Here is a 27,440-nt window from a genome sequence, read left to right on the forward strand (position 1 = left end):
AGAGGGAGACAGAGAAGCAGGCTCCCCGCTGAGCAAGGAGCCTGATGTGGGGCTCCATCTGAGGACCCTGGGATCGGGACCTGAGCTGAAAGCAGTTGCTTAACCAACTGAGCCACCCAGGCACCCCGTGTATATGTGTTTTTAAGTATGCTCCATGCCCAGTGTGGGGCCCAGCGTGGGGCTTGAACTCATGACCCCAAGATGAGGACCTGAGCTGAGGTCAAGCGTTGGATGTTCAACTGACTGAGCCACCCAGTCATCCCGAAAATAATTTTTTTTGTAAAGCGTTTGAGGGTTAAGAGAGGTAGGTGGTAGGAAAAGGTCATAGGTATTAGACAAAGCCAAACTTTTGTATTTTAAGGGAACCTTTCAGTGCCTTTCTGAAAATGCTTTTTGCAATGTGGAGCATCAGCAGCCCCCCCCCCGAAATTACTGTCTAGATATAACTGTCTTGTCTGAAAAGTCTTTTTTTCCTTACCTCGTGAATTTGCTGAACCTCACTAAAGTAATAACCAAACCCTCCCTTGTACACTATGTTCTCTTGGCTGTCATCTAGTCTATTTTCTTGATTTCACTGGCAAGTTACTTAAAACTATATGCTGTATTTACTGCCCTCTCACTTCCCTGTCTTCATTTTTTGACATAGTAAGGCCGTACCAGCTAATTCCTTGAAATTTTCTGGTCAGGTGATAGGGGCCTCCTAGTGGCCAAATTCAGTAGGTATTTCTGACTTTTTTCCTTAACTGAGGCACAGTTAGTGATTCTTGGTTCTCCGTTTTTTCCCAGCCTCCCTTGCTGGTTCTTCTTCATCAGCCCACCTTTCTCCTGTATGTGTAATTCCCTGTTATGTGTTCCATAATCTAATTCCAGTTTCCTTTTCATAATGCTATCCTGTAGGAGGAAGTTTCTTATCCACTCCTGTTACTTTAACAACCGTTTATATGCTTATGAGGTGTTAAAATATTTTTTTTGCGTTCAAATCTTTCTCTTAAGTTCTCTTCTAGACGCTTATATCCAGGTTCCTAGTGGATGTATCTACCTGTTCTTCCCACGTGAAAATAAAGAATGGATGCAAATTATTAAATGAATGATCATAAATAGGACCCGAGGTAAGAAAATATGCACTTACAGTGCCTGTTAACCCTTGGGGTGACAGGCCATCTTGAGAATCTTATGAAAATCAAGGACTTTCTCCCTAAAATGGTGTACAGTAATTTTTGCCTCTAGTTTTGGAGCTTCCCAGACCTGGTGTAGTTCAAGAACACAGATCTGGATTAGGGCTTTCCGAAATAATGATAAAATGCGGAAGAATGTTTTCATAGATACCCATTAGATTTAGAAGCTTACAGTGAGAATACATTGTATTCTAGCCTCCATGGACCATTAACCCGAATTAATACATCAGACATGTTTATGGAAGCTTGATCTTTAGAAGCAGCATCTACAATGAAAAGTTTGGAGCCCAGGCATGCTAGTTTCTGATTAACTCTGAGTGGTGTGTGTTTCATAGTCCAAATAGGATCTACTTTACTTTGGTCAGAGGCCAGAGTGCTGCAGACCTTTCAGAAAGTGTTTGCTAGTGAGAGTGTAGCCTGCTCCTCTCCTGAGGACCAGAGTACACCTGCAAGAAGATAGAGGTACAAGAGATTTGAGGGCTTTTCTTTTAATAGAACCTTCCTCCTCTGATGGCTTGTAGGGCTGGTGATTTCTCAGCTCTAGAGTTATTCTTTTAATGGTGAGTGCTACTTTGAGATTCACCTTACTCTTTCTGAGTTGAATCTCTTTCATATCTTCTTCCAATAGCCTACGTAATTTTTCTTTTTTATAAAGATGAGATCTAAGGAGACTTTAGTTATTCTTTTTTTAAACTCTTCTCTTGGCTTCCATGATCCCTCTGTCTTCTGTTTTTTTATTTTTTGGTGTTTTTTTTGTTTTGTATTGTTTTGTTTTGCCCTATCTCTCTGAGTACAATTTCTCACTCCTCAGTTATGGTCAGTTTCTTTGTGGCCATATTGCTTTCTCTGAAGGCTCATGATTGTGGGTACTACCTATGTATTGATAACTCTTGAATCTTTAGTTCTTATTTTTATTGTTTTCTAGATAGCAGCTCCAGCTCTACTTAAATGGCCCTCAGATTCTTCCATTGTAATATATCCCAAGTCAGGCTCATTTTATTTCCTGTAAATTGTTCTTATTTCTGTTTTGCCTGTCTTTGTGAATGGCAAAAATAACTGTTTCTCCTAGTCAAGATTTTTGCATTGTTCCAGATTCCATCTTCTCTCAACACTGCTCTTAATAACTATTCATGTGAAATAACTTTCTTTCCTTTTTTTAACTGTACCAAGAAATTGATTTGTTTCTGTTTTAATATTTATAGTTCAGGAGTTTAGGTATATACTCCCATTTTACCCATGAGGAAATAGGCTTTCTTTGTAAATTATTAATTACATAAAGAACAGCTATGTACATGCTCCCTCTAAACAATTTAGGTAAAACAGAAACAGAGTAAGATGGTAAAATGCCTTCTTCCTCCATTTTCCTCCTATCTCTAGAGCAGTGGTTTTCAACTGGGCATGATTTGCACACCTGCCGCCCCCCAGGAATATTTAGCAAGGTTCGAAGATAATTTTGAGTGACTGAAGACAAATTGGTTATGACTGAGAGGATACTACTGGCATCTAGAGGGTAGAGGCTAGGGATACTACTAAATGTCTACAGTATACAGAACAGCCCCTAAAACTAAATATTTAAATTTAGTGGTCTTGTGAAATAATTCAGTTTCATAATTTAGCAATTGTAATTTTACTTTTTAAGACATTTATGTGCATGATTATTGTGTATTCTTTTTTGTCTAGTTTATTTTACCTCAGTGTTATGTGGTTTTTTTTTTCACACTTCAATTTTTAATTTTTAAATGTGCCACTTTTAACATCATCAGTTACAAACTACTTTCTGAACTTAGTGTTCTTAAGATATACTCATGTTGTTTTTGTGTTCATTCCTTTAAGTACTGTAGTTCATTCTTTTTAAGTATTTTGTGGTATTCCATTTGGATGACTATATCATATTTTATCCATTTTCCTATTGATGGATGTATAGTTTTTTCCACTTTGGGGATATAATGAACTCTGATATGAATATTCTTGTACTTGCTTCCTGTACACACACTTTCTGTTCATTTCATGCATAAGAATGGAAGATTTGGGTCATTGGAATCTACTAAACTATGGCACTTTCTCAAAACAGTAGTATCTTCTCTCTGACCAACCATATGTGAGAGTTTCCGCTGCACTCTTTCCCTACCAGGTTTTTGTGTTTGTCACACTCTTAGATTTCAGACTTTCTGCTGGTGTGTGATTGTATCTTGTAGTTTTGTTTTGCATTTCTCTGATTATGAGTGATACTGAACACATTTCGTATATTTATGGCCATTTGGATATTCTTTATGAGTTCTTTTTGAGTCTCTAGAGCATTTTTGTATAGTTTTTCTTAATCATTTGTAGGAGCACTTTACATATTCTGGATGCAAGCTTTATACTGTTCTATATGTTGCAAAGATATGCTCTTGCTTTAATGGCTTGCCTTTTCTCTTTTAGTGATAATTTTTGTTTTATTTTGTTTTGTTTTAAAGAGAAATACCAGGCTTTCTTCCTGAGGTCATTTAGCAAAAGCAAAATAACACTATGACAATGCCCTGTTTAAGTTGGCTTAATTCCTCATTTCCAACATTTACAGTCACTTCAATATAATCTAAAAAGAAAAAAAATTCTATAAACCACAGTCTTTGTAAAATTAATTAAATTTTCTTTTTTCACATTTCAAGTTTTGGAAATAGCCACCAGTAAATCATCAACAAATGTCTACAGTTGGACATATCACTTAAATATTTAGAGCATTGGTTTCTTCCAAACAGTAGGGAAATACTTGTTTTATCTACCTGTAGAGTTCATTGAATGCTGTATCAGAACTAATTGATACTAACTTAGAACATGATTATTCACTTTGTAAGCTCTTTCTATCCTCGTTACACAATAAGTTACCATTTTACTGGGTGACCTCGCACAAGTTAACTTAATGACACTCTGAGCTAATTTCCATAGCTTTAGAAATTGGACAATAGTCAATTCCATAATTTTATTATTATAATAAATAGCCTATTGCTTAGAACAATTGAAATAATTTGTAAACAAAAGGACTAAGCAAATGATTGAGTTTTCCTAATTGGTCAGGTCAAGGGAGACAGTTACAAGGACTATAGAGTTCTGGATGAAATTACGTTATCACCTCAGAGAGATGACCCCTTACTCCCTGGTTACGAGTTATTACTGAAGTATTTGGGGGGATGGGGAAGTGAGGGAGGGTATCATGAGCCTGACCTCAAGTTACTAATAGGTAAATAAGTGTCCTGCCTGTTTATTTCAGTGGACTAAGCAGAGTTGTCCGTAAGGGAAGACTTTCCTGGTATTTCAGGTAATAGAAGTCCTTCAGCTTTGTTCTTTTTCAAAATTATTTGGCTGTTCTGGATCCCTTGCATTTCCACCTGAATTTTAGAATCATCTTGTCACTTTCTGCAAAAATGCCAGGTGAGATTTTGATAGGGATTGCATTGAATCTCTAAATCAGTGTGGGGGCGTATTGCCAGCTTACTATTAAGTCTTCCAGCCCACAAATACAAAATGTTTTCCATTTATTTAGAGTTTTAAAAATTTCTGTCATCTTTGTTTTGTAGTTTTCAATGTGTAAGTCTTATGCTTTTGTTAAATATGCTTCTATGTATTGCATTCTTTTTATTTTATTTTGATTTTTAAAAATTTATTTATTATGTCAGAGAGAGAGAAAGAGAGTACAAACAGGGGGAGCAGCAGGCAGAGGGAGAAGCAGGCTTCCTGCTGAGCAAGGAGCCCCATGTGGGATTCAATCCCAGGACCCTGGGATCTGACTGGAGCCGAAGGCAGCCGCTTAACCGACTGAGCCAACCAGGTGTCTCTTGTATTCCTTTAAAAAAAATATATTTATTTGTTTTTTAAATTCCAGTGTAATTAATGTACAGTATTATATTCATTTCAGGTGTACAATATAGTGGTTCAGCAATTCTATACAATATTCTGTGCTCATCACAATAAATGTACTCTTCATTCCCTTCACCTATTTCACCCATACCCCAACCCTCTTCCTCTCTAGTAACCACCAGTTTGTTCTCTATAGTTAAGAGTCTGTTTTTTGCTTTGTCTCTTTTTTTCTTTGTTTTGTTTCTTAGATTCCACACATAAGTGAGATCATATGATACTTGTTTTTCTCTGACTTAATTTCACTTAGCATTATACCTTCTAGATCCATCCATGTTGTTGCAATTTTTTTTATGCCTTAGTAATATTCTTCCATTGTGTGTGTGTGTGTGTGTGTGTGTGTGTATGCCACATTTTCTTTATCCAATCCTCTATCAATGTACACTTGGATTGCCTCCATATTTTGGCTATGGTAAATAATGCTTCAGTAAACAGGGGTTCAATTTTTGTCTTTGTAGTCTTTGGTTAATACCAAATAGAGTATTTTTTTTAACCTCTAATTTTTTGAGGAACTTCCATACTAGCTTTTATAGTAACTGCACAAGGTTGCATGCCCACCAAGAAGTAAGAAGCTTTCTTGTCCTTTTCATTGTCATCAGTATTTATTGTTTCTTGTGTTTTTGAGGTCAGCCATTCTGACAGGTGTGAGGTGATATCTCATTGTGGTTTTTATTTGCATTTCTCATGGTGAGTGATATTGAGCATTTGTTCATGTGTGTGTTGGCCACCTGTATGTCTTCTTCGGAGGAATGTCTGTTCATGTCTCTTGCCCATTTTTTACTTGGATTATTTGTTGTTGTTTTAAGATTTTATTTATTTATTTGACAGAGAGAGTGCAAGCAGGAGGAGTGGCAGGCAGAGGGAGAAGTAACTTCCCACTGAGCAGGGAGCCCCCCCCCCCCCCCCCCCGCCCAGTGTGGGGCTCAATCCCAGGACCCTAGGATTAGGACCTGAGCCAACAGCAGACGCTTAACTGATTGAGCCTCCCAGGCACCCCTGGATTATTTGTTTTTTCTGTGTGTTGTATAAATTCTTTATGTATTTTGGATACTAACAGTTTATCAGATATGTCAGTTGCAAATATCTTCTCTCCTTCATTAGGTTTTCTTTTTGTTTTTGATTGTTTCCTTTACTATGCAGAAGCTTTTTATTTTGATGTAGTCCCAGTAGTTTATTTTTACTTTGTTTTCCTTGCCTCAGGAGACATATCCTGAAAAACGTTGCTATGGCTGATGTCAGAGAAATTACTGCTTGTGTTCTCTTTTAGGATATTTATGGTTTCAGGTCTCACATTTAAGTTTGTATTGTATTCTTTTTGATGCTGTTTTAAGGGGCTTGTTTTCTTAGTTTCATTTTTATAATGTTCATTGTTAGTATACATAAATACAATGGATTTTTGTGTATTGATCTCATATTCTGTCACCTTGCTAAACTTTTTGATCAGTTCTAATAGTTTTCTTATGAATTTCTTGGATTTTCTATTTGTAGTCTGCAAATCACAGTTTTATGTTTTCCTTTCTAAGTTTTAAAAATAATCTTATTGCTTTGGCTACAATTTCCAGTACAGTATTGAACAGAAGGGGCAAGAGTGGACATCCTTGTATTGTTCCTGATCTTAGCAGGGAAGCATTCTGTCCTTCACCATTAAATATGATGCTAAATTGTGAGATATTCATAAGTATTGTTAAAGAGAAAACCATAGGCCCATGATGGAGTTATTTAGCTTAAGGCCCTGTGTCAACAAAACAAGACTTAATATCTAACTTAACTAGTTTCAGGCTTCCGGGAGTGTAATCTTCAATCACTCAACATGGAATATTCTTGGCACTACTAGGAAATTTACTGATAGACCTCGTTCCATTCCTCTTAGAAGGGTGACTTTGCGTAAACAATGCATTCCTTTCTCATAAATTCCTTTTTATATCCCCGATCTTTGCTTTTAGAAACCTTCCTTTTGCTTAACTTGGGTGGAATTCCCCTATACTTGCTAGATGGATTGTTGCCTGATTCATGAAACATTTTAAAACGCCAATTAGATCTTCAAATTTCTTGGTTAAATTTTGTTTTTTAATAGATTTGGTGACAACATCAGGATCCCAAGTGAACTTCTGACGGCATTTAGGGACAAGGAGAGACACAGGGGTGGCACTCCAAGAACTCTTTTGAGTTCATAGTCTTGCCATTTCTGAGGGCTCTTGGTAAGTCCCTCTCAGTTTCAGCCCCGTTCTTTTTTTGCATTTGAGCTACTGATCTAATGGGCTTTCCAGTCCAGGGTTAACGAGTCATTCTAGCCTCACAGAGGAGGCACTAATGGAGCACTAATACTTAGCCCTTGATTTAGTCCTCAGTTCCACATTGGAGTCCTTTCTCCATTTCCCATTTGCAGTCCTCATTTCCTGGGGTTTGCTGGTTTAGTTGATTCAGGGAATTGCTGGTGGTGCACATGGGGCCTTCTGCTGGCCAGTCCACTGTGACATATTTTAGTTAGTCCTGATGTGCTGAAGTGCACATTTGTTTGTCTTGTTTTGTGTAAATAAAGGCTATTGCTAGCTGGGATCTTGGAGGCCAAAAAGCCCTAAAAATTGGTGGGCACAGGTTAGGCATTTAAGAGCTATTAGAATGCCTTGCTTCCGAACTCAGAGACTCCTATGTTAGGATAAGTTGGTTACAGAACCACTTAGATTGATGGTAAGTCACCTGCCTACCTCAAGAAAACATTTGTGCAGTGAGGCACACTGTAAAACTTGCACAAACCTGAACTCAGTGCCATATCCCTTTTAGGTATTAGTTCAGCTCCAAGAGACCCAAAGGCTTAGCTAATGGGATTCTTAAATTTTAGAGTCAAGTGCACCACTTTCCAGCACGCATGCTTATTTTATGTCTAAAACTATGGTACCAGGAACTGTGAATATCTTTGGAAATGGCAACATTTTACTAAAACAGTCTAGAATTACAGGGGCCTTTATGGGGAACATTACAGTTAATACAAGATGGTTTATTTGAGAAGGGCACTTGAAAGTAAGGATTCCTGAATTAAATGAATGAAATGGAATACCTCTTTTAATTGGAAAGTAGAAGCTTCCAGAAGGCTTTAAGATTCTAAAATAGCTTCATGGAGAGATTCATTACAGAAGGCTAATGACTGATGTGACTGCTACTGCTCTTTACCGGAATACTCAAATTTAGTAATTCTCTCTCTAAAACTGACTTTCTACCCTGGGAGACTGTTAAACAGTAAAGTTTTAAAATTAAGTTACATGAAGGTGCATATGAATCCCCTCAGTTATCTTTCACCCCTTGGTCAAATTTCTAACACTCCAGAAGAAGCACAAAAGTTTTTTGCAGAATTTATAGAGTCTTCAATGGGGCTTGTAGGAGTGCTGACAATACTGACTCAATCTTTGGTCCTCTGTCTTGTTTTGACCTCTCTTGGGCCTATGGGTTCTGGGCCCATTGTAAGTTAATATACATACCTTCGAAATGCCCACCAAGACTGGGATACAGGGAGGCTTGTTTTGGCCTCCCCTAATCTGTTAGAGAGAACATAGTCTTTCCCCTTCCTAACTGAGGGGTGGTGCCACAAGATCGAATTCAAGGTTAGCTGTCAATTAGGTGCTTGCAGACTCTTTGAGGTGTGTTCAGACCTTTTGATCTCACTACAGTGTTCCTCTGTGCATCCCCTTTCTCTATAAAATCTGTAGACTGAGGTTAAGACACTGCTGCGAATAACTGCACAAATGGATTGTCATCCGCCCAACTCCCCCTGTCAATAAGTTACCCTGTCTGAAACTGTGTAAACCATAGGGAGTGGCCTGCTTTATTTTCCAGTCTCAAAGTACCTTCTCACTTTGGGGGATACTTTATTGTCCTTCCCTCACCTTCTAACAGGGCCTATGACCCCAAGCTGCCAAATCTTTATCAGCTTGTGTACCTGTTGGTCAAACCTGGGGAAGCCCGAAAATGGGTGTAGGAAGCAAGAAAGCCAAACATGGAGGATAATATTTGAGATCCTCAACCAGAAAGCGCTCACAAAATAGCAATTGAACTTTTACAAGCCATTGCCATTTTCCCTGCCCACACTAATTGGTCCATTCAAGAATGAAAACAAAAGAAAGATGGAATCTTTTGCACACTTTAGGGCCCATCTGAAAGCACTCTTCCTAAAGCATTTTCTTCCACACAATAAATAAAGCCACCCAACCTGCTATAGCTCCCTTATTTGTGAATGCATTATCTCGGGCATTAGTGGATTAATAAAAAGACAAAATAGGATGGGAGGCCACAAGATTAACTGAACTGACTGTACCAAACACTTTGAAAGGCTTTGTACCGAGATCATGAACTAATGTCTTTACAACTACACTAGCTCCAAGGCCAGAGACTTCAACAATACCTAGGCCATCCATGTTTACTCTTCTTGGTAGTCTGTAATTAATAAGCTGGCCTAGGAGCTGATGTCTCACTTGTAATCAATTAGGGCACTAATGAAAAAATTGTCTTATAAGGTCCTATACAAATTCCTTAATAATCAAATATCCATATGGTCCCCTCCCAAAATTGACAGGGACCCTCTGGTAAACTGCTACCAATAATATCCTTAAGTAGCCAAGGAGAAACAAAATTAAAATTAATGGAAAACCTTGACAAATTCTGGTGGATACCAGAGCTATTCTTTCTGCTTTATACCCCACTCTCATACACAACAAATCCCTCAGAATGAAAAAGAAGTTTCCATAGTGGGGGTACTAATGAAGTTCAGAGAGAATTTATATCACAACCAGTACAAATGACTGGGACCTTTCAATGAAAAATATTTGTTTTTGCTGTATGATACAGCCCTGGTCAATCTGTTAGCTAGAGATCTCCTTTCTAAATTCAAAGGGCTAATACAGTTTGCCTCCAGTGGAGACCTCACCTTAGAGTTCCCTCAGAATCTCAATCTGATCTATAATGTTCTTTACATCTGTCCTTGATACTGAAGATGAATTTCAAAAGAAATCCTTAATTTAATTGAGGTGCCTGGAATTGTTTGGGCTACTTCATTACTGACATTGGGAGAATAAAAAGTGCAGAGCATATAAAAGTTCAAGTAGATACAACTGAACTTCTTTCTAAATTGTCCCAATATGTGTTAAAAGCCTGAGGCCATACAAAGTATCACACTACCAATATAAGACTAATCATCCAGAGGTTAATCTAATTCCCTGTACTAGCCCTTATAGTACTCCTTTCTTGCTGCTTCAGAAACATGATGGGAGGGGATAGTAATTTGTCCAGGATTTAAGAGTTATAAAGAAGGTAGTTATTCTCTGTTTCTCATTTGTTCCAAACATGAACACTTTTGTCACAAATTCCACCAGAGTCAAAATGGTTTACTCCTGTAGACCTTTTTCAACATCGCTATAGATCCCAACAGTTAGTATCTATTTGCTTTTACTTGCAACAATTGACAGTATACTTAGACAGTGATGCCTTGAGGGTTCACAGAGGCCCCTTCTTATTTCTCCCAAGTGCTCCATCAAAATTTAAGTACCTTCCAATTCACTGGGAATTGACCCTTTTACAATATGTGGATGACTTCTTGCTGTGCTCATTTACCAAAGAGGCATCCATAAAAGATTCCATTTAGTTGCTGTAAAGCTGAAAAAAGACATAAGTTACCTAAAAAAAATTACAGTTTTCTCTGGACACTGTTCATTACCTAGGTCATAATCTAAATGCTGAAGGAATCTAGCTCTCTCCAAAAAGAATTACGCTAAACCAGGAGTTTCCTAGATCCACAGCTTTGTGGATTTTTAGGTCTAGCTGGTTATTACAGGCTAGGAGTTTCTAATTTTTCTTTATTTGCTTCCCTGCTTTGTGAGCTTACTAAAATTTCAGTCCTGGAGCTGTTTTCCTGTGAGAATAAACTTGAATAGACCTTTATAAAACCAAACCTAGCCCTGCAAGAGCCACCTGCCCTAGGGCTATTGAACTATTCAAAACCTTTCACCTTTATTTATATGTGAAAGAGACTCAAGACCTGGTCTCCCACAAAAACACGGTAATAAACATAGGCCTACCGCCTACTGTAGCGTAAAACTTCATTTAATTGCTTGGGTATATCCAAAGTACCTCAAGGGGGGCGCCTGGGTGGCACAGCGGTTAAGCACCTGCCTTCGGCTCAGGGCGTGATCCCAGCGTTGTGGGATCGAGCCCCACATCAGGCTCTTCAGCTATGAGCCTGCTTCTTCCTCTCCCGCTCCCCCTGCTTGTGTTCCCTCTCTCGCTGGCTGTCTCTATCTCTGTCAAATAAATAAATAAAATCTTTAAAAAAAAAAAAAAACAAAGTACCTCAAGGCAGCTGCAAAATTGGTAGAAGCCTCAGCAGATCTAGCCTTAGGAAATGACATTTACAAACTCTACCAGCTGTCAAAAGTCTGTTAACTCTGAATTAATTCAACATTTCTGTGCAGCCCACTAACCTTTTTTTTTAATGTTCAGTTAGCCAACATATAGTAAATCATTAGTTTTTGATGTAGTGTCAATGATTCATTAGTTGCGTGTAACACCAAGTGCTCATCCCAACACGCGCCCTCCTCAATACCCATCACCGAGAGTCCTTTAATGAGATCTTTCTACATTCACCACCTAATCTACATGTAAAACATTGTAACATTCTCAGTCCTGCTACATTACCACTCCTGCCTGACAAGGGCAAGCCCCATGACTGTCAGGTAATAACATACCATTTCTTGACACCATGTCCTGATTTATAAGACACCCCTTTAATCCTGATCTAATTTTGTGTTTGGTGGGTCTGTCATAAAAATGAGAAAGGGAGTTTCAGGCTGCCATGCTGTTTCCACCCAATATGAAGTATTTGAAAAGAGAAATCTCCCACAAGCTAAACCATCCCAACAAGCAGAGCTCCATACCCTTACCAAAGCATGCCAGATAACAGCAGAAGGGCAAATTGTTCATATTTATAGTGATAGCCAATGTGCTTTCAGGATTGTCCATGATTTTGGAATGTTATGGAAAGAAAGGGGTTTCCTCACATTCACTGGGACCCTAATAAAAAATACTCAAGTAAAACAGTCTTCTTAGTGCTGTTTTTCTTTCTGAAATTACTGTCATCAAAATTGAAGCTCACACTGAAAGGACTGAACCAGGACATCAGGGAACTGTCCTTGGTAAGTTTCATGCAAAGGCAGTAGCAACAGAATCTGTAAAGGTTATGGCACATGTAGATGAAGTTCATTCTGTTCCTGCAAAGAATGACGTCTTGTTGCCAGACTTTTACCATCCTGATGTTCTTGTGACATGGCCAACAGTCTGTTCCCGAATTAGATTGAGATGGGCTGTAAATTCAGTGAACAGTCAAGGCTATGGGAAATCCAAGATTGCCACTTGGTTCTCCCCAGCTCCCAGGAAAATTCCATTTTTTTTGATTTTTGCATTTCTTTATCCAACATGCTGTGTTTGACATGACTCAAATTATAAACATTGAGCTAAGGTGTGACCTCTTTCTCTACTGATTATTCACAGTACACTCTTTTGGAAACATAAACTCCTTCCATATGAGATAGTCACCAGTAGACCATTGTATGTTGGCATACAACCTTCTACTGATCCTCTACTATCCCCTGCTAATATAACCCAGGAAATGAATGAGGGAGAAGCCCCCACATACGGTTAGAGTAGCCTCGGTCTATTAGGAGAAACAGTGAGAGAGAAAGTCAGTGTCCCCTTTGTCAGGGATGGCCCATGTTTCTTCCAGCAACCTGGGTTTATTCAGAGGAGGCCCATTTAGGCAGTTATCATCCAAAATATTGGGAAGGGGTTTTCTAGCCTGGTTAGTGGCCAAACATATTCTGCAAGAGGCCCTTGCAGAGGGGTCCTGATTTAGGGCCATGAAGGCCTGGACATAGTGTACCTCTGTCCATTAGGCCATGATAATTGGAACCAACTGTCTTTGGTAAACCCATCTTGGAATGGGGACTTTAGGGAATATTTCCAAGTAGCTGCCAAAACTCCTTTTGTTTCGGTGAAGTTTCCTGTCTTCTCCAGCTTAATATGGACTGCCTATTTCCATTTGTTGGTGGAAAGGAAACCAGTCTTTTCATCTGTTCAAGCTGATGAGCTTTAGGACCCGTAGACCTCTTTCTCTGCCCTCTGGGCTTTTAGCTGCCTCCAGCCTTCCAGGCAGCAGAGCACTTCTGCCTTCCTCTACCCCTCCTCCTGTTTCTGCACCGCCTTGGGTGCAGCCTGCATAACTGGTTCCTATACCTTCCTCTGTGCCTCTGCCACCATTGGTTCCTCCTCCTCCTCTCAGTGTTAAGGAGCGAAGAGCACTTCTTGGACTTACACTGCCCACTTGAGATTTCCCCACCAGTGTCCCAGGTAAAAAATTGACAATGAGGAGCAAATTGATTGACTTTTAAGTATACCCAGGTGGAACATTATTGAAACCATTTTAAGGTTGTTGGTTTAATTAAGATATACATGTGTTTGGAGTTATCAGCATTAAATATAAAACTTTTATCCAGGTGTGCGGAAGGTCAAATAAGCTCATGATCTGTGTGGCAATTTGTCAGCAAAAAGGTGACTTAAAATGATAGTTAATTTTGTGTGTCTCAGAGTTTCCATGGGTAGTTGTTAAGATAGCTTTTGTTGTCTTTGGTAACCTGAAACTTTTGAAGTTTTGCTTGGATGATATATAGGATTGAATTTGTTGGACATCTAGGCCTTTTCTAAATAGGTGTAAAGCACTGATTTCTGAACTTAGGTTTGTGCTTTTGGCTTCTTATTGCAGAGAAACTAAGATACTTGGGTCTCTTGGTAAACATGCTTTATGCTTTGTTGAAAATTGTACTGTGGAAAAAACCTATGTTTTTAGAAATTATAAAATGTATTTATAAATTTCAGATCTAGGGGCACCTGGGCGGCTCAGTTAAGTGTCTGACTTTGGCCTGGTATCGAACTCAGCGGGGTGTCTGCTTCTCCCTCTCCCTCTGCCTCTCTCCCCACTCTCCCCACTCCCCCCCTTTCTCTCACTCTCAAATAAATAAGATCTTAAAAGAATAAATTTCAGATCTAAAGAATTCTGATATAACAGTTCACAATTAGTTACTACTCAATTTTCCCTGGAAACTAGGGTTTCTAAGAATTAAAATTCTGTGAAATGTAATTAAGACTGATGGAAATAAGGGAAGCAACTCTGAATGAAAAAGTAGGAAGTTTATGAAGGGAAATCTTTGGAAGGGAATTTTATATGTGGTCAAGATTAAAGCTGAAATGAATGTGATATGAAGTAGGGTCCCTGAACCAATGGCCAAGAAAGAATTCTTCAGACGTTTTCAGTACAAAAAGATGATTTTATTGAAGCCCAGGGTGAGGACCTGTGGACAGAATGAGCTGACCAATTGATGATACACTTTCGGGTTGGGGGAGGTAAAGACAAGGGAAGTTTCCAAAGTCATTTTTGTATGTTAAAGAAGACTTACAGGATCCTGGAGGCCTAGTTGTTGCCTAGCTAAGGCTGTTTTTCCCTTTAGCAAGGCCTTAACTTTAAGACAGTTGGCAGTTCCTGGAGGAATGTCATACGCTTTCTCAAGTATTTGTCAATGGCTGCAGGTTATAAGGAAATTTAATTTTATCTACATTTCCTTTTGCCTTTGTTCTCCACATCAGATGGTTTTTAAAAGCATACTAGTATAAGATTGAAATTCTGCTTTATTCTCTGTTAAAAAGCCAAAATTTTCTTGGATTGTTGGTTTGCACTTGATAAAAATGTAAACAGTTTTTTTCTCTTTTCTTTGCCCGGAAAACCTAAGTTTCTATGTTTTGTCTTTATCAGGTATTTGGTTATTTAAGAAAGGTGAAACTTCTCAATGTTAAAGGAGCTAAGTTTTGCTAACAACCATATAACCCTACATGTTTGCCTTTGGAATCTGTTATTTTCACCTTGGTTAAATAAATAAGATTTAAGTTTTATAATGATCTATAATCCTATTTAGGCATGTACTTTACAACTTTCTGAGGGCTTTTAACAAACTTCCCTAAGACTTGAATTGTAAATGAAGTCTTTTTTGACAATTAGGTCTAAGTTACTCTGGAAGCACGGTTAAATGTTATGTTTGGGCAAATTCTATAACTATTCTAGAGTTTATATGCAATTCCTAAAGTTTTAATATGTTTTGGTGTAAGGCCATCACTTGATATTCTGATTATTAAAGTGTTAACGTGTCACAGAAATAACTGAATTTCCTTGTCAACTGCATTATAGTTTTTTGTCATTTACAAAATGAGTTTCATCTTCAAGGAGAGTCATAAAAAGGACTTTTTTTCACAATTGCGGGTTTTTGGTATCTTTAAAATCATAAAACAAATAGGTAAAAATTTCTAGAACTGGGGCGCCTGGGTGGCACAGCGGTTAAGCGTCTACCTTCGGCTCAAGGCGTGATCCCGGCGTTATGGGATCGAGCCCCACATCAGGCTCCTCCGCTATGAGCCTGCTTCTTCCTCTCCCACTCCCCCTGCTTGTGTTCCCTCTCTCACTGGCTGTCTCTATCTCTGTCGAATAAATAAAATCTTTAAAAAAAAAAAAATTTCTAGAACTAAATAGCTGCATTCAAACAAGAATTAGTAACATGGAATTAAATGAGCTGAAGAAGATGATTATAGTTCTGTGACTCTTGTTTGAAACATTGCTGGTTCGCTAATGTTTGCTCTTCCAGATTAAGGAAACTTTCTCTTAAGGTATTTATGATATACAAAAGTATAAAATATTACTTTGTGAACAAATTGAAGCATTTGACTTTTCTGTGTAAACCCTCTGAAATTCAGAAACTCAGTGAATATTCTTTCTTTCATGGCAGTTATAGTTGTTTACATAAGTTCAAGGAGAATCTGTTCTTGTAACAGCACACCATTAGAAATATTGGTTATTTTACTAAGGCTTTGACTGGAATGTCATATTTGAAAGAGACATGCATAGACTCAGATATGACCATACCACTTTAGGGAACTAAGGTTGACTTTATGAAACATGAAGCCAATAAATCCCCTTAGAAATGTTGGCCTGATACTTACTTACAGAGTTCCCAGCAGCCTTATCAGGTGAGTAAAGAATGTCATTTCCTGACAGGTGCAGGAAGCTCAGGATATTTTGGGGACCTTGAGAAGAGGAATTCACCCAAATCTACACGTATTGCAGGCATGTCTCATGGCAAGTATTTGGCTTGGCTTCTGGCCTATAGAGGCTATTAAAAGTTCAGTCAAGATTCCTTATAAAAAGTTCAGGCAAAGCAAATTTTAAAAGGTCTATATGATCAATCACTGTTCTTGCTGAGCTTGTGTAAATAATTAGGCCAAGTTTGTTAAAATTGAACTTGTTTTTTGAATGAATTTGTCTATCTCTGGAAATAATGATAATTTTAGAGAGAAAAGTTGTTTCAATAACACATCTTTGTGGATGTTAAATTCTAGTTCTGATTGCCTTTAAATGTTTGTTGTTTGCCCAAGCTAGAAAACTTGAGGTAAAATTCAGAGAAGGGGCCACGATAGCTCATGTATAGACAATCTTGCCTGTTATTCTGTGGAGATACTAACAGGATCCCATGGGCATAGGATTATTTGAACAAGCTGGAAGGTGGGATGGATTCCCCAACAATTGTATAACTCAGCTATCACCTTGATCAATTCTTTGTGGCTGGGATGATGAAATTGCCCTCTAAAAGCTGGAACATATCCCATTTTATGGGGTTAATTATGGACTTGTGGAGATAATGGATGGTCTGAATTTGCTTATGATTGGATTGGATGATGCACTTGGGGATGCCCATATTCCCAGACAAGTCTTCTCCCATTTGCCAATGATTCCTCATAATTGAAATATTGTTAAAGTTAGACAACAAACTAAGAGGGTTTCTTGATAGTTTTATCCCTTAGCCGTATTTGCCCCAGGAGTCACCTCTAGTGATATAAGACGACAAATAGAGGCTTTAGCCAAGCATACAGTGCCCACATTTGATCAGACCCAACTCATAGGCACCCACAAATTCAGAAGGTGGTCCTCCACAACTGAATGGGTCTTGATATTCTGACTGCAGCTCAAGGAGGAACCTAATGCTTCATTAAAACAGAATGTTATGTATATACCCCAGATTACCACAAAAATGTGATAGGGTTACTAACTGACATGCATACTCAAATTGAGGCTCTGCTGAATATTTCCTTCTCATTCAGTGACTGGTTAAGTTCCTGGTTTGAGGAGGACTATGGTCAACTATTAAGGGTCTCTTTGTTGGACTTCTCATTCTTTTTTGTTTCTTTTTAAAGATTTACTTATTTGAGAGAAAGAGAGCATGCGAGCCATAGGAGTGGCAGAGGGAGAGGAAGAGAGGAGAATCCCCGAGCAGACACCTCACTGAGTATAGTGGGGCTCGATCCCAGGAACCTGAGATCATGACCTGAGCTGAAATCAAGAGCCAGTCACACAACTGACTGAGCCACCTAGGTGCCCCTGGACTTCTCATTCTTACAGCCATTTTAATTCTAATATGTTGCCTTTTTCAGTGTTTCTCTACTTGGTGTTGAGGCTCCATCACTACAATAACTTCATGTTGACATGTAGTCCTTAGCACCCACAGAGATACTTCTTTGCTGTCCAGATTGGACTCTTCTGCCTATGTCTTTCATAACTCCCCTATACATTCTCAGCTGACCAGTGTTGACTCATAGGTAGGGACATTCCCCTATTTAGCAGGAAGAAGCTGCAGAAGATGAGACCTTCCACTTTCAACAACCTTAAAGATGTAAGGTTCGGAATTGTTCCGGGGGGGAAATGATGAGATAACAAAAGGCAAGCTGAGGGCAAAAGGGAAACTGACACTCTGCATGGCCCCTGCCAAGGTAGGAGTGGGATACATGTAACATTTCTCAGGCACTTACGACTGCCCACGAACAAAGGAAGGAAAAAGCCAATGGTCAGCTGATAAAGATCACAGTCATAAAGGACATGAAACTCTATCAGTTTGTCACGTCTTAATGATTTACAAGAAAAGTCCAATCTTGAGAATAGTCAAACTTCCAGAAACCTATAGACTCAATTTCCTGAGCCCTAACACACTTTTCCCCTCCATAGGATAGAAAACCCTATGTAATCAGTTACTCCTCATGCTCCTCACTCTTATAAAGCAGCTCTTTCTGCCCACGGGTCCTTTACCTGTGCTATAATAAAAATATCTTTTTGCAATGTAAAACATCTCATTCTCTCTTGACCATTGGGCTCGACAATCCCACATCAGAAAGGACCTTACCAAGTGCTCCTGACCACTGACACTGGTGCAAAATTAGCATTGAACCTTAGATATACATTTCACGGCTAGGAAGTCTCTACCTGACAGTCTGCTCTGTAGAGATGCTGGAGACCTTTACTGTTTTTGTGCTATAGCCTCTGGACTGGTTTTATAAGTGATTAATCTACTACTTTTGTTATGTTTGTGTGTACCTATGAAATTTTTTCCTTTCTTGATTTTCTTACTCCTGATTATGGCCTTTTCTTTTCACTCAAAGAATTCCCTTTAAAAATTTCTTATAAGCCGGGGGGTTTAGTGAATGAATTCCATCAACTTTTGTTTTCCTGGGAAACTATCTCTCCTTCTATTCTAAATGATAGCCTTGCTGGTTAGAGTATTCTTGGATGCAGGTTTTTTCCTTTCAGCACTTTGAATATATCATGCCACTTTCTTCTGGCCTGCAAAGTTTCTGCTGAAAAATCAGTTGATAGCCCTATAGGGTTTCTCCTTCTATGTAATTATCTTCTTTTCTCTCGCTGCTTTTAAAATTCTCATTTTATCACTACTTTTGTTTATTTGTTTAAGTAACCTCTACACCCAAACTCAGGACCCTGGAGATCAAGAGTCACGTGCTCCTCCACCTGAGCCAGCCAGGCGCCCCTACTTTTTGTCATTTTAATTACCGTGTGTCTTGTGGTGGACCTTCTTGGGGGCTCTCTGTGCCTCCTATATCTTAATTTCTGTTTCTTTCCCCAGATTTGACAAGTTTTCCAATATTTTTTCTTTGAATAAATTTTCTGCTCTCTTTTCTCTCTTTCTTTTCTTTTTGGGATTCCTATAATGCTGATGTTATTACATATCATGATATCTTGAGTTTCCTTAACTTAGTCATGTTTTTATTCTTTTTTCTCTTTGCTGTTCATTTTGTTTGCTTTCTATTACTCTGTCTTCCAGCTCTCTGATTCATCTTGTCCTTCCTCTAGTCTATTATTTAGTCCCTTGAGTGTATTTTATTTTATTCTATCTTATTTTTAAAAGATTTTTATTTATTTGACAGAGAGAGAGTGCGTGCAAGCACAAGTAGGGGGAGTGGCAGGCAGAGGGAGAGGGAAAAGCACGCTCCCTACTGAGCAGGGAACCTGATGTGGGGCTCAATCCCAGGACCCTGGAATCATGACCTGAGCTGAATGCAGACGCTTAACTGACTGAGCCACCCATGCGCCCCCCCCCCCGCCGCCTTTGAGTGCATTTTAAATTTCAATTATTGAGTTCTTATCTCTGATTAGTTCTTTTTAATTTTGTGTCTTTTTGTCAGAGGGGTCACTAAGTTCCTCCACTTTTTCCTCAAGTCCAGTAAGTATCTTTATGATCGTTACTTTGAATTCTGTATCGTGCCTATTGCTTATCTCATTTAGTTGTTTTGCTGTGCTTTGTTCTGCTCTTCTATTTGGGACATATTCCTCTGTCTCCTCACTGAGAGTCTGTTTCCATGTATTAGGAGGTTCAGCTGCGTCTCCTCGTCTTGATAGTAGGGGCCTTATAAAGAGGTACTGTAGTGCTCTGCTTTGCAGTGTCCCCTGTTCACCAGACCTGATGCTTCACAGGTGTCCCCTGTGTGTTTTGTTTGCATCCTGCTGTTACCGGTGAGCTGTGTTTGCCTTCAGTCTGCTTGACGCAATTGCCCTCTTAACCTGTTGTAGGCAGGGTTTGGTCTCTGTGTGGTTAAAGGACAATTTTGGGGCCGTCTCGGGCTTTGTGGTTGGGTTAGAGCAGATGTTTGCCCTTGGCCTGTAGTCACCTGGAATTGCAGGGAAGTTTCTCTGCTTTGCCCCCTGATAGGATTTTGTTGGTGGGTGGGGCCTGCAGTCAGACCAGATGTCTGCCCCCGTCTGTCTGTTGGGATTTCAATGACCCTGAACTAAAGGGAATTCTTTTTGTGCTGCCTCCTGTGAGATTTTTGTTGGTGTTGGGCTGGCAGTCAGATCAGTTGTTTGCCTCCAGCTCACTGTTGGGGCTGTACCTGAACTGGTGTATGTGTTTTCTTTCTTTCTCTCTAGGGGAAGAGTCACTTTGAAGTGCTGCTGGCTACTGCCAGGTCTGCTTACAGAATGAGATGCTTTGTAGGGGCTCTTGCTGGATGGGACTAGTCTACCCGAGAAGTGGGAGGAGGGCACAGGGTGTTAAGAGGTGGGTGGAGAGTGTTTACACTGGTTCCCACAGGTGTCTGAGTATCTAGACTGGAGGGTGAGGTTTGGGGAGAGAAATGATGCTCAACAGCTCGTTTGTTCCTGGAGAAGTCTCCTAAAGATCGCTACTTCTCCACCACAGACTTCTGAGATTAGTAATCAATCTTCTTCCCATATAACCCGGGCACTTTTTAAACTGCTGTCCTTTGCTATGTCTCAGTGGGGTGTTTGTTATGCTGTTTCTTTAAAGGGTGGAGACTGTTTCCTTTTGTTCTTTTGACTCTCCCAGACCTGAGCCTACTGATTTTTAAAGCTTCTGGTGTTAAGCCCTACTGACAGTAAAAGCTCAAGAAGATAAGCCCCTCTGGTTTTCAAAGGCAAGCGTTATGGGGACTTGGCTTCCCTGTCTCTAGTATAGGTCTCCTATTCCTGGGATTTCTGATGTGGGGTTTGTTCCTTTCCATTCTGCATGGTTGTGGTGTCCCTTGAGTTTGTGGTTAGTCTCACATGATACTTTGGTTCTCTCTTGGGACTCCACCCTTCCTGCCGTCCACCCCCCCCCCCCCCACTGTCTACGATTCAATGTGGAGAGTCTGTTCTGCCAGTTGTAGGTTTGTTATCTGGGTTAGTTACAGTGATGTGGCTCTTATCTAGGTGTATCCGTGGGAGAAGATCAGCCTAAGATCCTCCTACTCCACCATGTTTTCAGATTTTTCTCAGATTTTTTTAATACCTTCTTGAGTTTGGCTTGGTAATTGTACTTTCTAGGATTCTAGAGTTTTAGGGTTTTCCCATTTATCAAAGTTGTCTGCTCTGTTGGCATGAAGATGTTTATAATATTTCCTTATAATCCCTTACATTCTTGCGTGGTCAGTAAAGCTGTTCTTTATTTCATTCCTGTATGTTTGTGTGTATGTGTCTATGTGTCCATCTAATCTATCTTTAAATTTTGGGTTCCTTTATTTTCTGTTTTCTCTTTCATTGCTTTCCTCTCTAATACTTATTTCATTTTGTCTGCTTGCTTTGATTAGTTTAATTGGCCCTTTTTCTAGTTTGTTATGGTGGAAGCTTAGGTTATTGATTTGAGACTTTTCTGATAGAAGCATTTAAAGCTATAAATTTCCTTTTAACTATTGTTTTAAGCTACATCTTACAAATTTTGATGTATTTTATTTTTGTTTTCACAAAGTTCAAAATATTTTCTAGTTTCCATTGCAAATTCTTCTGTGACCAGTGGGTTTTTTAGAAGTCTGTTTTTCAATTTCCAAATATTTGAGGATGTCCAGGAGTTTTCTGGTTTTTGTTGTTGTTGTTGTTGTTGTTGTTGTTGTTTTTAGTTTTTAATTTAATTTCATGTGATTGGAGCACCTGGCTCCAATCCTGAGATTGAGCCCCACATTGGGTTCCCTGCTCAGCAGGGAGTTTGCTTTTCCCTCTTCCTCTGCCCCTCCCTGCCTCATGCTTGCTCTCTTTCTCTCTCTCTCTCAATCTCGTTCTCTCACTCTCTCTAATAAATAAATAAAATCTTTTAGAAAATAATAATTTTGGGGCACCTACATGGTTCAGTCGGTTAAGCATCTGCCTTCTGCTCAGGTCATGATCCCAGAGTCCTGGAATTTAGCCCCACATTGGGCTCCCTGCTCCACAGGGAGCCTGCTTCTCTTTCTCCCTCTGCTTGTACTCTCTCTGTCAAATAAAATCTTTAAAAAAATAATAATAATTTCATGTGATTGAAAACCAATGTTTTTCAAATTTTTTTAGACGTATTTTATGATTTGGCTTATGAACTGTCCTGGAGAATGCTTTGTGTGAGCTTGAAAGGAATGTGTATCCTAGTGCTGTTTGGTGGAATATTTTATAGATGTGAGATCAAATTGATTGATATTGTAGGGGAAGCAAAATGGCACTTCTACCCTCTTATGGTCTCTGGCTGGGCCTGAGAATTATGTTAATATAAAACAGATTAACAGGAGAAAAGTATAGAGTTTAACATGTACTTGGGAGCCCCCATGGGGGAATAAAGACCCAGAAAGTGGATGGCATCAAGTGCTTTTATACCAGGTTGAACAAAGATTAGCAGTTGTGGAAAAGGAACTAAAATAAGTGGGAGACTAACAGAAGGTTAAGAGTTACTTTAACAAGGTCTGTTTGTATAGACTTGTGTAGGCCTCTACTCATTGTCTTTGAAAATAATTTTTTTTTCTTCCTGCTATAGGAAGGGCATCTTTCCCATAGGAGTTTTATTGATTGCTTTCAGGAAGAAAGGCAAAGGTCAGAGGACCTTTCTTGCATCTGCTGTTTTTTCAAGTGTCTTTAGCTCACAATAGTTCTTATGCCAAAATGGCATATTTTAGGGGGACGTATTCTGCTAATCTTCAGTAACATTGTTCAAATCTTATATTCTTGCTGATTTTCTGTGTAGTGTTAGATCAGTTATTAAGAATGAGGTATTCAGATATCCAGCTGTTGAAATATCTGTGTCAATTGTTTCTTTATGTATTGGGGGACTATCTTTATGTATATTTATAACTGTGATATCTTTCTGATATATTGACCCTTTTTATATTATGAAATATTCCTTTTTTTAAGATTTGATTTACTTATTTGAGAGAGAGAGAGAGAACACAAGTGGGGGTGGTGGGAAGAGGGGCAGAAGGAGAGGGAGAAGCAGACTCCCTGCAGGGAGCCAGACATGGGGCTTGATCCCAGGACCCTGAGATCATGAGCCAAAGGCAAGTGCTTAACTGACTCAGCCACCCACGTGCTCCGAAATATTCCTTTTTGTCTCTAGTACTATTTCCTGTTTTAAAATCTATCTTGTCAGGTATTAATATAGCCATTCCAGCTCTCTTGTGATTGCTGTTTGAATGGTATATCTTTTACTTTTCTTATACTTTCAAAATTGTCTTAGATAATTTGAATTTTAAGGGTGTTTTTTGTATGCAGTATGTATTTGGATCTTGTTTTATTTATTCAAATGGAAAAACTCTGCCTTTTGCTAAGAGAGATCAAAGAGGTAGAGTGATGGAGAATCTTGGGACAGGAGAGTTTCAGATAGGATGTTCAAGGAAGGCCTCTTTGTGAAAGTGACATATAAGCTGAGACCTAAGAACTAAAAGGAATCAGAGTGGGAGTAGAGGAAGGGAAATAGCATTGGAGGTAAAGGAAACAAGCTGAGCTATAAAAGACCTGACATTTTTGAAGAACTAAAAGAGAAGTATGGTACACAGGGAGAAAGGGGAACAGGGCGCAGATGAGGTTAGGTTGCTAAAAAAGGACAAGGCCATGTAGAGTCTTGAAGACTATAATCAGAAATTTGTATTTCATTCACAATGTGCTTTGGGACTTCTGGGGAAGATGGCTGAGTGGGAAGATCCTAAGCTCATCTCATCCCACAGATACAACTAGATAATACCTACATCAGTGTAAATAGCCCAGAAAATGACCCATACTGGCAGGACAGACTCTCCACAACTAAATGTAGAGAAGAGGCCACATCAAAGAGAATAGAAAAGGTGGAGACGCAGTCCTGAGCCAAACTGATCTGCAGGACTGTCCCCAGGGAGAGAGGGATGCTGCAGGTGTGGAGAGGAGCAGACCCCCCCCCCCCCGGAACCCCAGACATGAGGGACCCTCAGTGGGAAGACAAATCCATATAAGATTTGGCTTTGGAAACCACAGGGGCTTAACTTCTAAGTTCTTACAATCAGTGGGGATTAACACTTGGAACTTTAAAAATCAGTGGGCTCAGCTCTGGGAGAGCTAGATGGTGAGAGGAAACTGAGCCCCCTTCTTTAAAAAGCAGCATAACAAATAGCCCTGCTGAAGTAGCAATTTGAAAATGCCTGGGGTATATGGGAAAGAGATCTGTTTGCTAATCTCAGAGAATGTGCTGGAGGGGCAGGGATCTTTAGGAGACTTCTCCAGGAACACAAGAGCTAGTGGGTGCCATTTCCTCTGCCTGCCCCCCAGCCTATATATGGGCAGGAACCAACTTAGCACAAACACTCTCCACATCCCTTGGTAACAGCAGGCCCTGTTACCACACTCTTCTGCGCTGTACACACTCACAAAAGTCTGTCCGTAGCAGACACAAGCATGGCAGTATGCAAGCAGGCCCAGCATAGGTCACAACCACCCCAAATTGGCTCTTGCTCAAGGGAGAGTGGAAGAAAACCACACACCAGTTCAACTGCAACCCCAGCAGTGGGATGGGGGCCCTACCCATCAATGAAAGCTTCTTAGGAGACAATACAGTGAGAGCGCCATGCAGTTTACTTTTACTGCAGATCTGACAAATGCTTAGTCTGACCCAGCTCAAACCCAAGGTGGCCTCAGACTGGCCCACTAACACAGGGACCAAACCCTGCTCACAACAGGCAAAGAGAGCCATGGCAGACAACTGGACTGAAGGCAAATATGGCTCAGCCACAACAGAAGGGCTCAGGCAACACACACATAGGAGACACCCATAAAATGCCAGGTTCTGGTGAATAGGGGACATTGATTGCCCTGCAGGACACTACAGGGTTTCTTTTTCATAAGCTCACTACTTTCAAGATCAGGCGATGCAGCTAACTTTCCTAACACATAGAAACGGACAAAGAGACTTAGACAAAATATGGAAACAGAAGAATGTGTCCGAAATGAAAGAACAGGACAAAATCACAGCAAAAGATCTAAATGAAACAGAGGGAAGTAATATGCCTGATAGGGGATTTAATGTAGCAGTCATAAAGATTCTCACTGGACTTGAGAAAAGAGTGGAGGACCTCAGTGAGGCCCTTAACAAAGAGAAAGCATAAAAAAACCATTCAGAGATGAATTCAGTAATTAAAATGAAAAATATACTAGGTGGAATAAATGGTAGACTACAGGAAGCAGGGAATGGATCAGCATCCTGGAGAACAGAGTAATGGAAAGCAATCAAGCTGAACAGAAGAGAGAAAAATAATAATAAAAAAGGAAAATAGATTAAGCAAATTCAGTGACACTATCAATCATAAAAACATTAGCATTAAAGAGATCCCAGAAGGAGAAGAGAGAGAAAAGGGGGCAGAAAATTAATTTGGAGAAATAAAAGCTGAAAACTTCCCAAGTCTCAGGAAGGAAACAGAAATCCAGATCTAGGAGGCACAGAGAGCCCTTGACAAAATCCTGCTGAGCAAGAAGTATATTTTGAAAATTTTTATTAATTCAAATAAAATCAGATGTAGAGCCTCTTTCCTGCTGCTGTGCTGATGAGAAATTTACTCTTGGTCATCATGGGGACTCTGTCCTCTGCAAAGTTCCTACCACAGTCTATGTGGTAAAGTATAACCAGGACCCCAGAAAATAGAAGGAAGACCTCTATCTTTGACTTTGTCATGATCGTTGCTGATAGTATGTGATGTTTGTTCATGTATACAGTGTTTTGTTAAAAGATCACAGTTTTCTGCTTCTGTGCCACATTGGGGTTCAGGAATCTGTGGAGGGTGGGAATCCTGATACTCTTTGCTACCACAGAACCATCAATTCTGAGCTCTAATTTTTTCTTAGAGGTGCTGTTTATGAGTGTAGTACTCAGTTCTCTTAACTAGACTTTTGTCTTTTTCCTCCCTTTACTGACCTTTTTTTTTCTGTCTTCAGAACTTACTCTTCTGTAAGCTCTGAGCATGGTCTCACTTAGATTTTTACAGAAGACAAGAAGAGAAGTTATTTCTGAGTAGCTTCTGTGAAGAGAAATAAAGCAGCCTAATGGGATAGAAAATGCTGGAGTCTGGTATTTTATGCAGAAAGAGGAGGGATGTCCTTTTTTGGTAAGTGACTATTGAGTAGAGTCCTGAATGCAATAAAGAAAAGCATTTCAAGCAGAAGGAATAATAAATATAAACTACCTAGGGATGAAGAATAGTTGGTGTTTTTGAAGAACAGTAGAAGAATGGTCACTGTCATTGGAGTGGACAAGCAAGGGTGGGGAGGTTTAGTAGATGAAGTAGCCAGATGCCAGAGTATGAAGGACCTTGCAATCTAGGGCAAGGACTTGAGGATTTTCCTCTGAGTGAGACAATGAAGGATCACTTCTGGTTCTTTTGTGCAGAATAGACTATAGAGGGGGCAGGGTAGAAGAAAGCACTGCTAAGGCACTATTGCATTCATTCAGGAGAAAGGTTATAATAGCTTGGATAAGAGTGGTAGTGGTGAAAGTAGTAAGAAATTATTGCATTTGGTACACATAGTAGAGACAGGTAAGGGATTGCATGTGTATCATGAAAGGAAAAGAGAAGTTGAAGGTGATTGCATGGCTTTTTGGGTGAACAGGTTGAATGGTATGCTATGGGGATTGAATAAGATAATAATATTTATAATATATTCGGATACCAGGTACAAGGTGCTCAGTACTTAGAGTTTAAAGACCTATGTCTTATGTCTTATATTCTCAACTCTGTGTTACCTTGGTGAGGTAATTGTCTTTTTGTAGACTCGATTTCAAAAGTGGTAACCACTCAGTAAATGTTAGCTCTCCCGCAGAGGATGGGAACAAGGCTAAGTGGTTATAGAAAAGTCTTCTACCATAGGAAGGATGTGTGTCATTGGTGGCTGGCGTAATTCATCTTAGAGTACTGCTTAGCAGGAGCCTTGCTGTGTCACTACCAACTAGTTTTACAAATATAGCACTTTTTGTCATTGCAACTTTTACCATTGGGACTAAACTCATAGGGACAGAAATTCCATTGGGTGGTTCTAGCACCCTCCTGGCTTTAGCCTTGTTTTGAAATATTGGTCCACAGCACCAGAATACTAGATTTGGGAATTATCTGCATAGGTGTGCTAGTTGAGGTAGCTATGGCATAGTAAAGAACATGAACTTTAAAGCCATATTGCTTCGCTTTGACACTTTACTGGCTATGTGACCTTGGGCAGGT

General features: G+C 39.5%; 1 protein-coding gene across 10 annotated transcripts in view; it reads left to right on the forward strand.

Annotated features, from left to right (window-relative positions):
* Nucleotides 1–439: 439 nt before the first annotated feature.
* The window catches only part of LOC148110129 (interleukin-3-like), a 194,441-nt gene continuing 167,440 nt past the window's right edge, over nucleotides 440–27,440 (forward strand). For 8 of the 10 annotated variants that reach the window (XR_015724578.1, XR_015724579.1, XM_087862309.1 and 5 more), the window contains exon 1: nucleotides 440–1,735. The gene's annotated coding sequence lies outside the window, so the exon portion shown is untranslated. Of the gene's footprint in view, nucleotides 1,736–24,174; nucleotides 26,334–27,440 lie in introns of those variants that run through there. The other 2 variants (XM_087862305.1, XM_087862308.1) reach the window with 1 other exon arrangement.

Source organism: Ursus americanus, chromosome 5 (genome assembly GCF_024610735.1).
Source record: "Ursus americanus isolate L20-20 chromosome 5, mUrsAme1.1.p, whole genome shotgun sequence".
NCBI classification, from domain to species: domain Eukaryota; kingdom Metazoa; phylum Chordata; class Mammalia; order Carnivora; family Ursidae; genus Ursus; species Ursus americanus.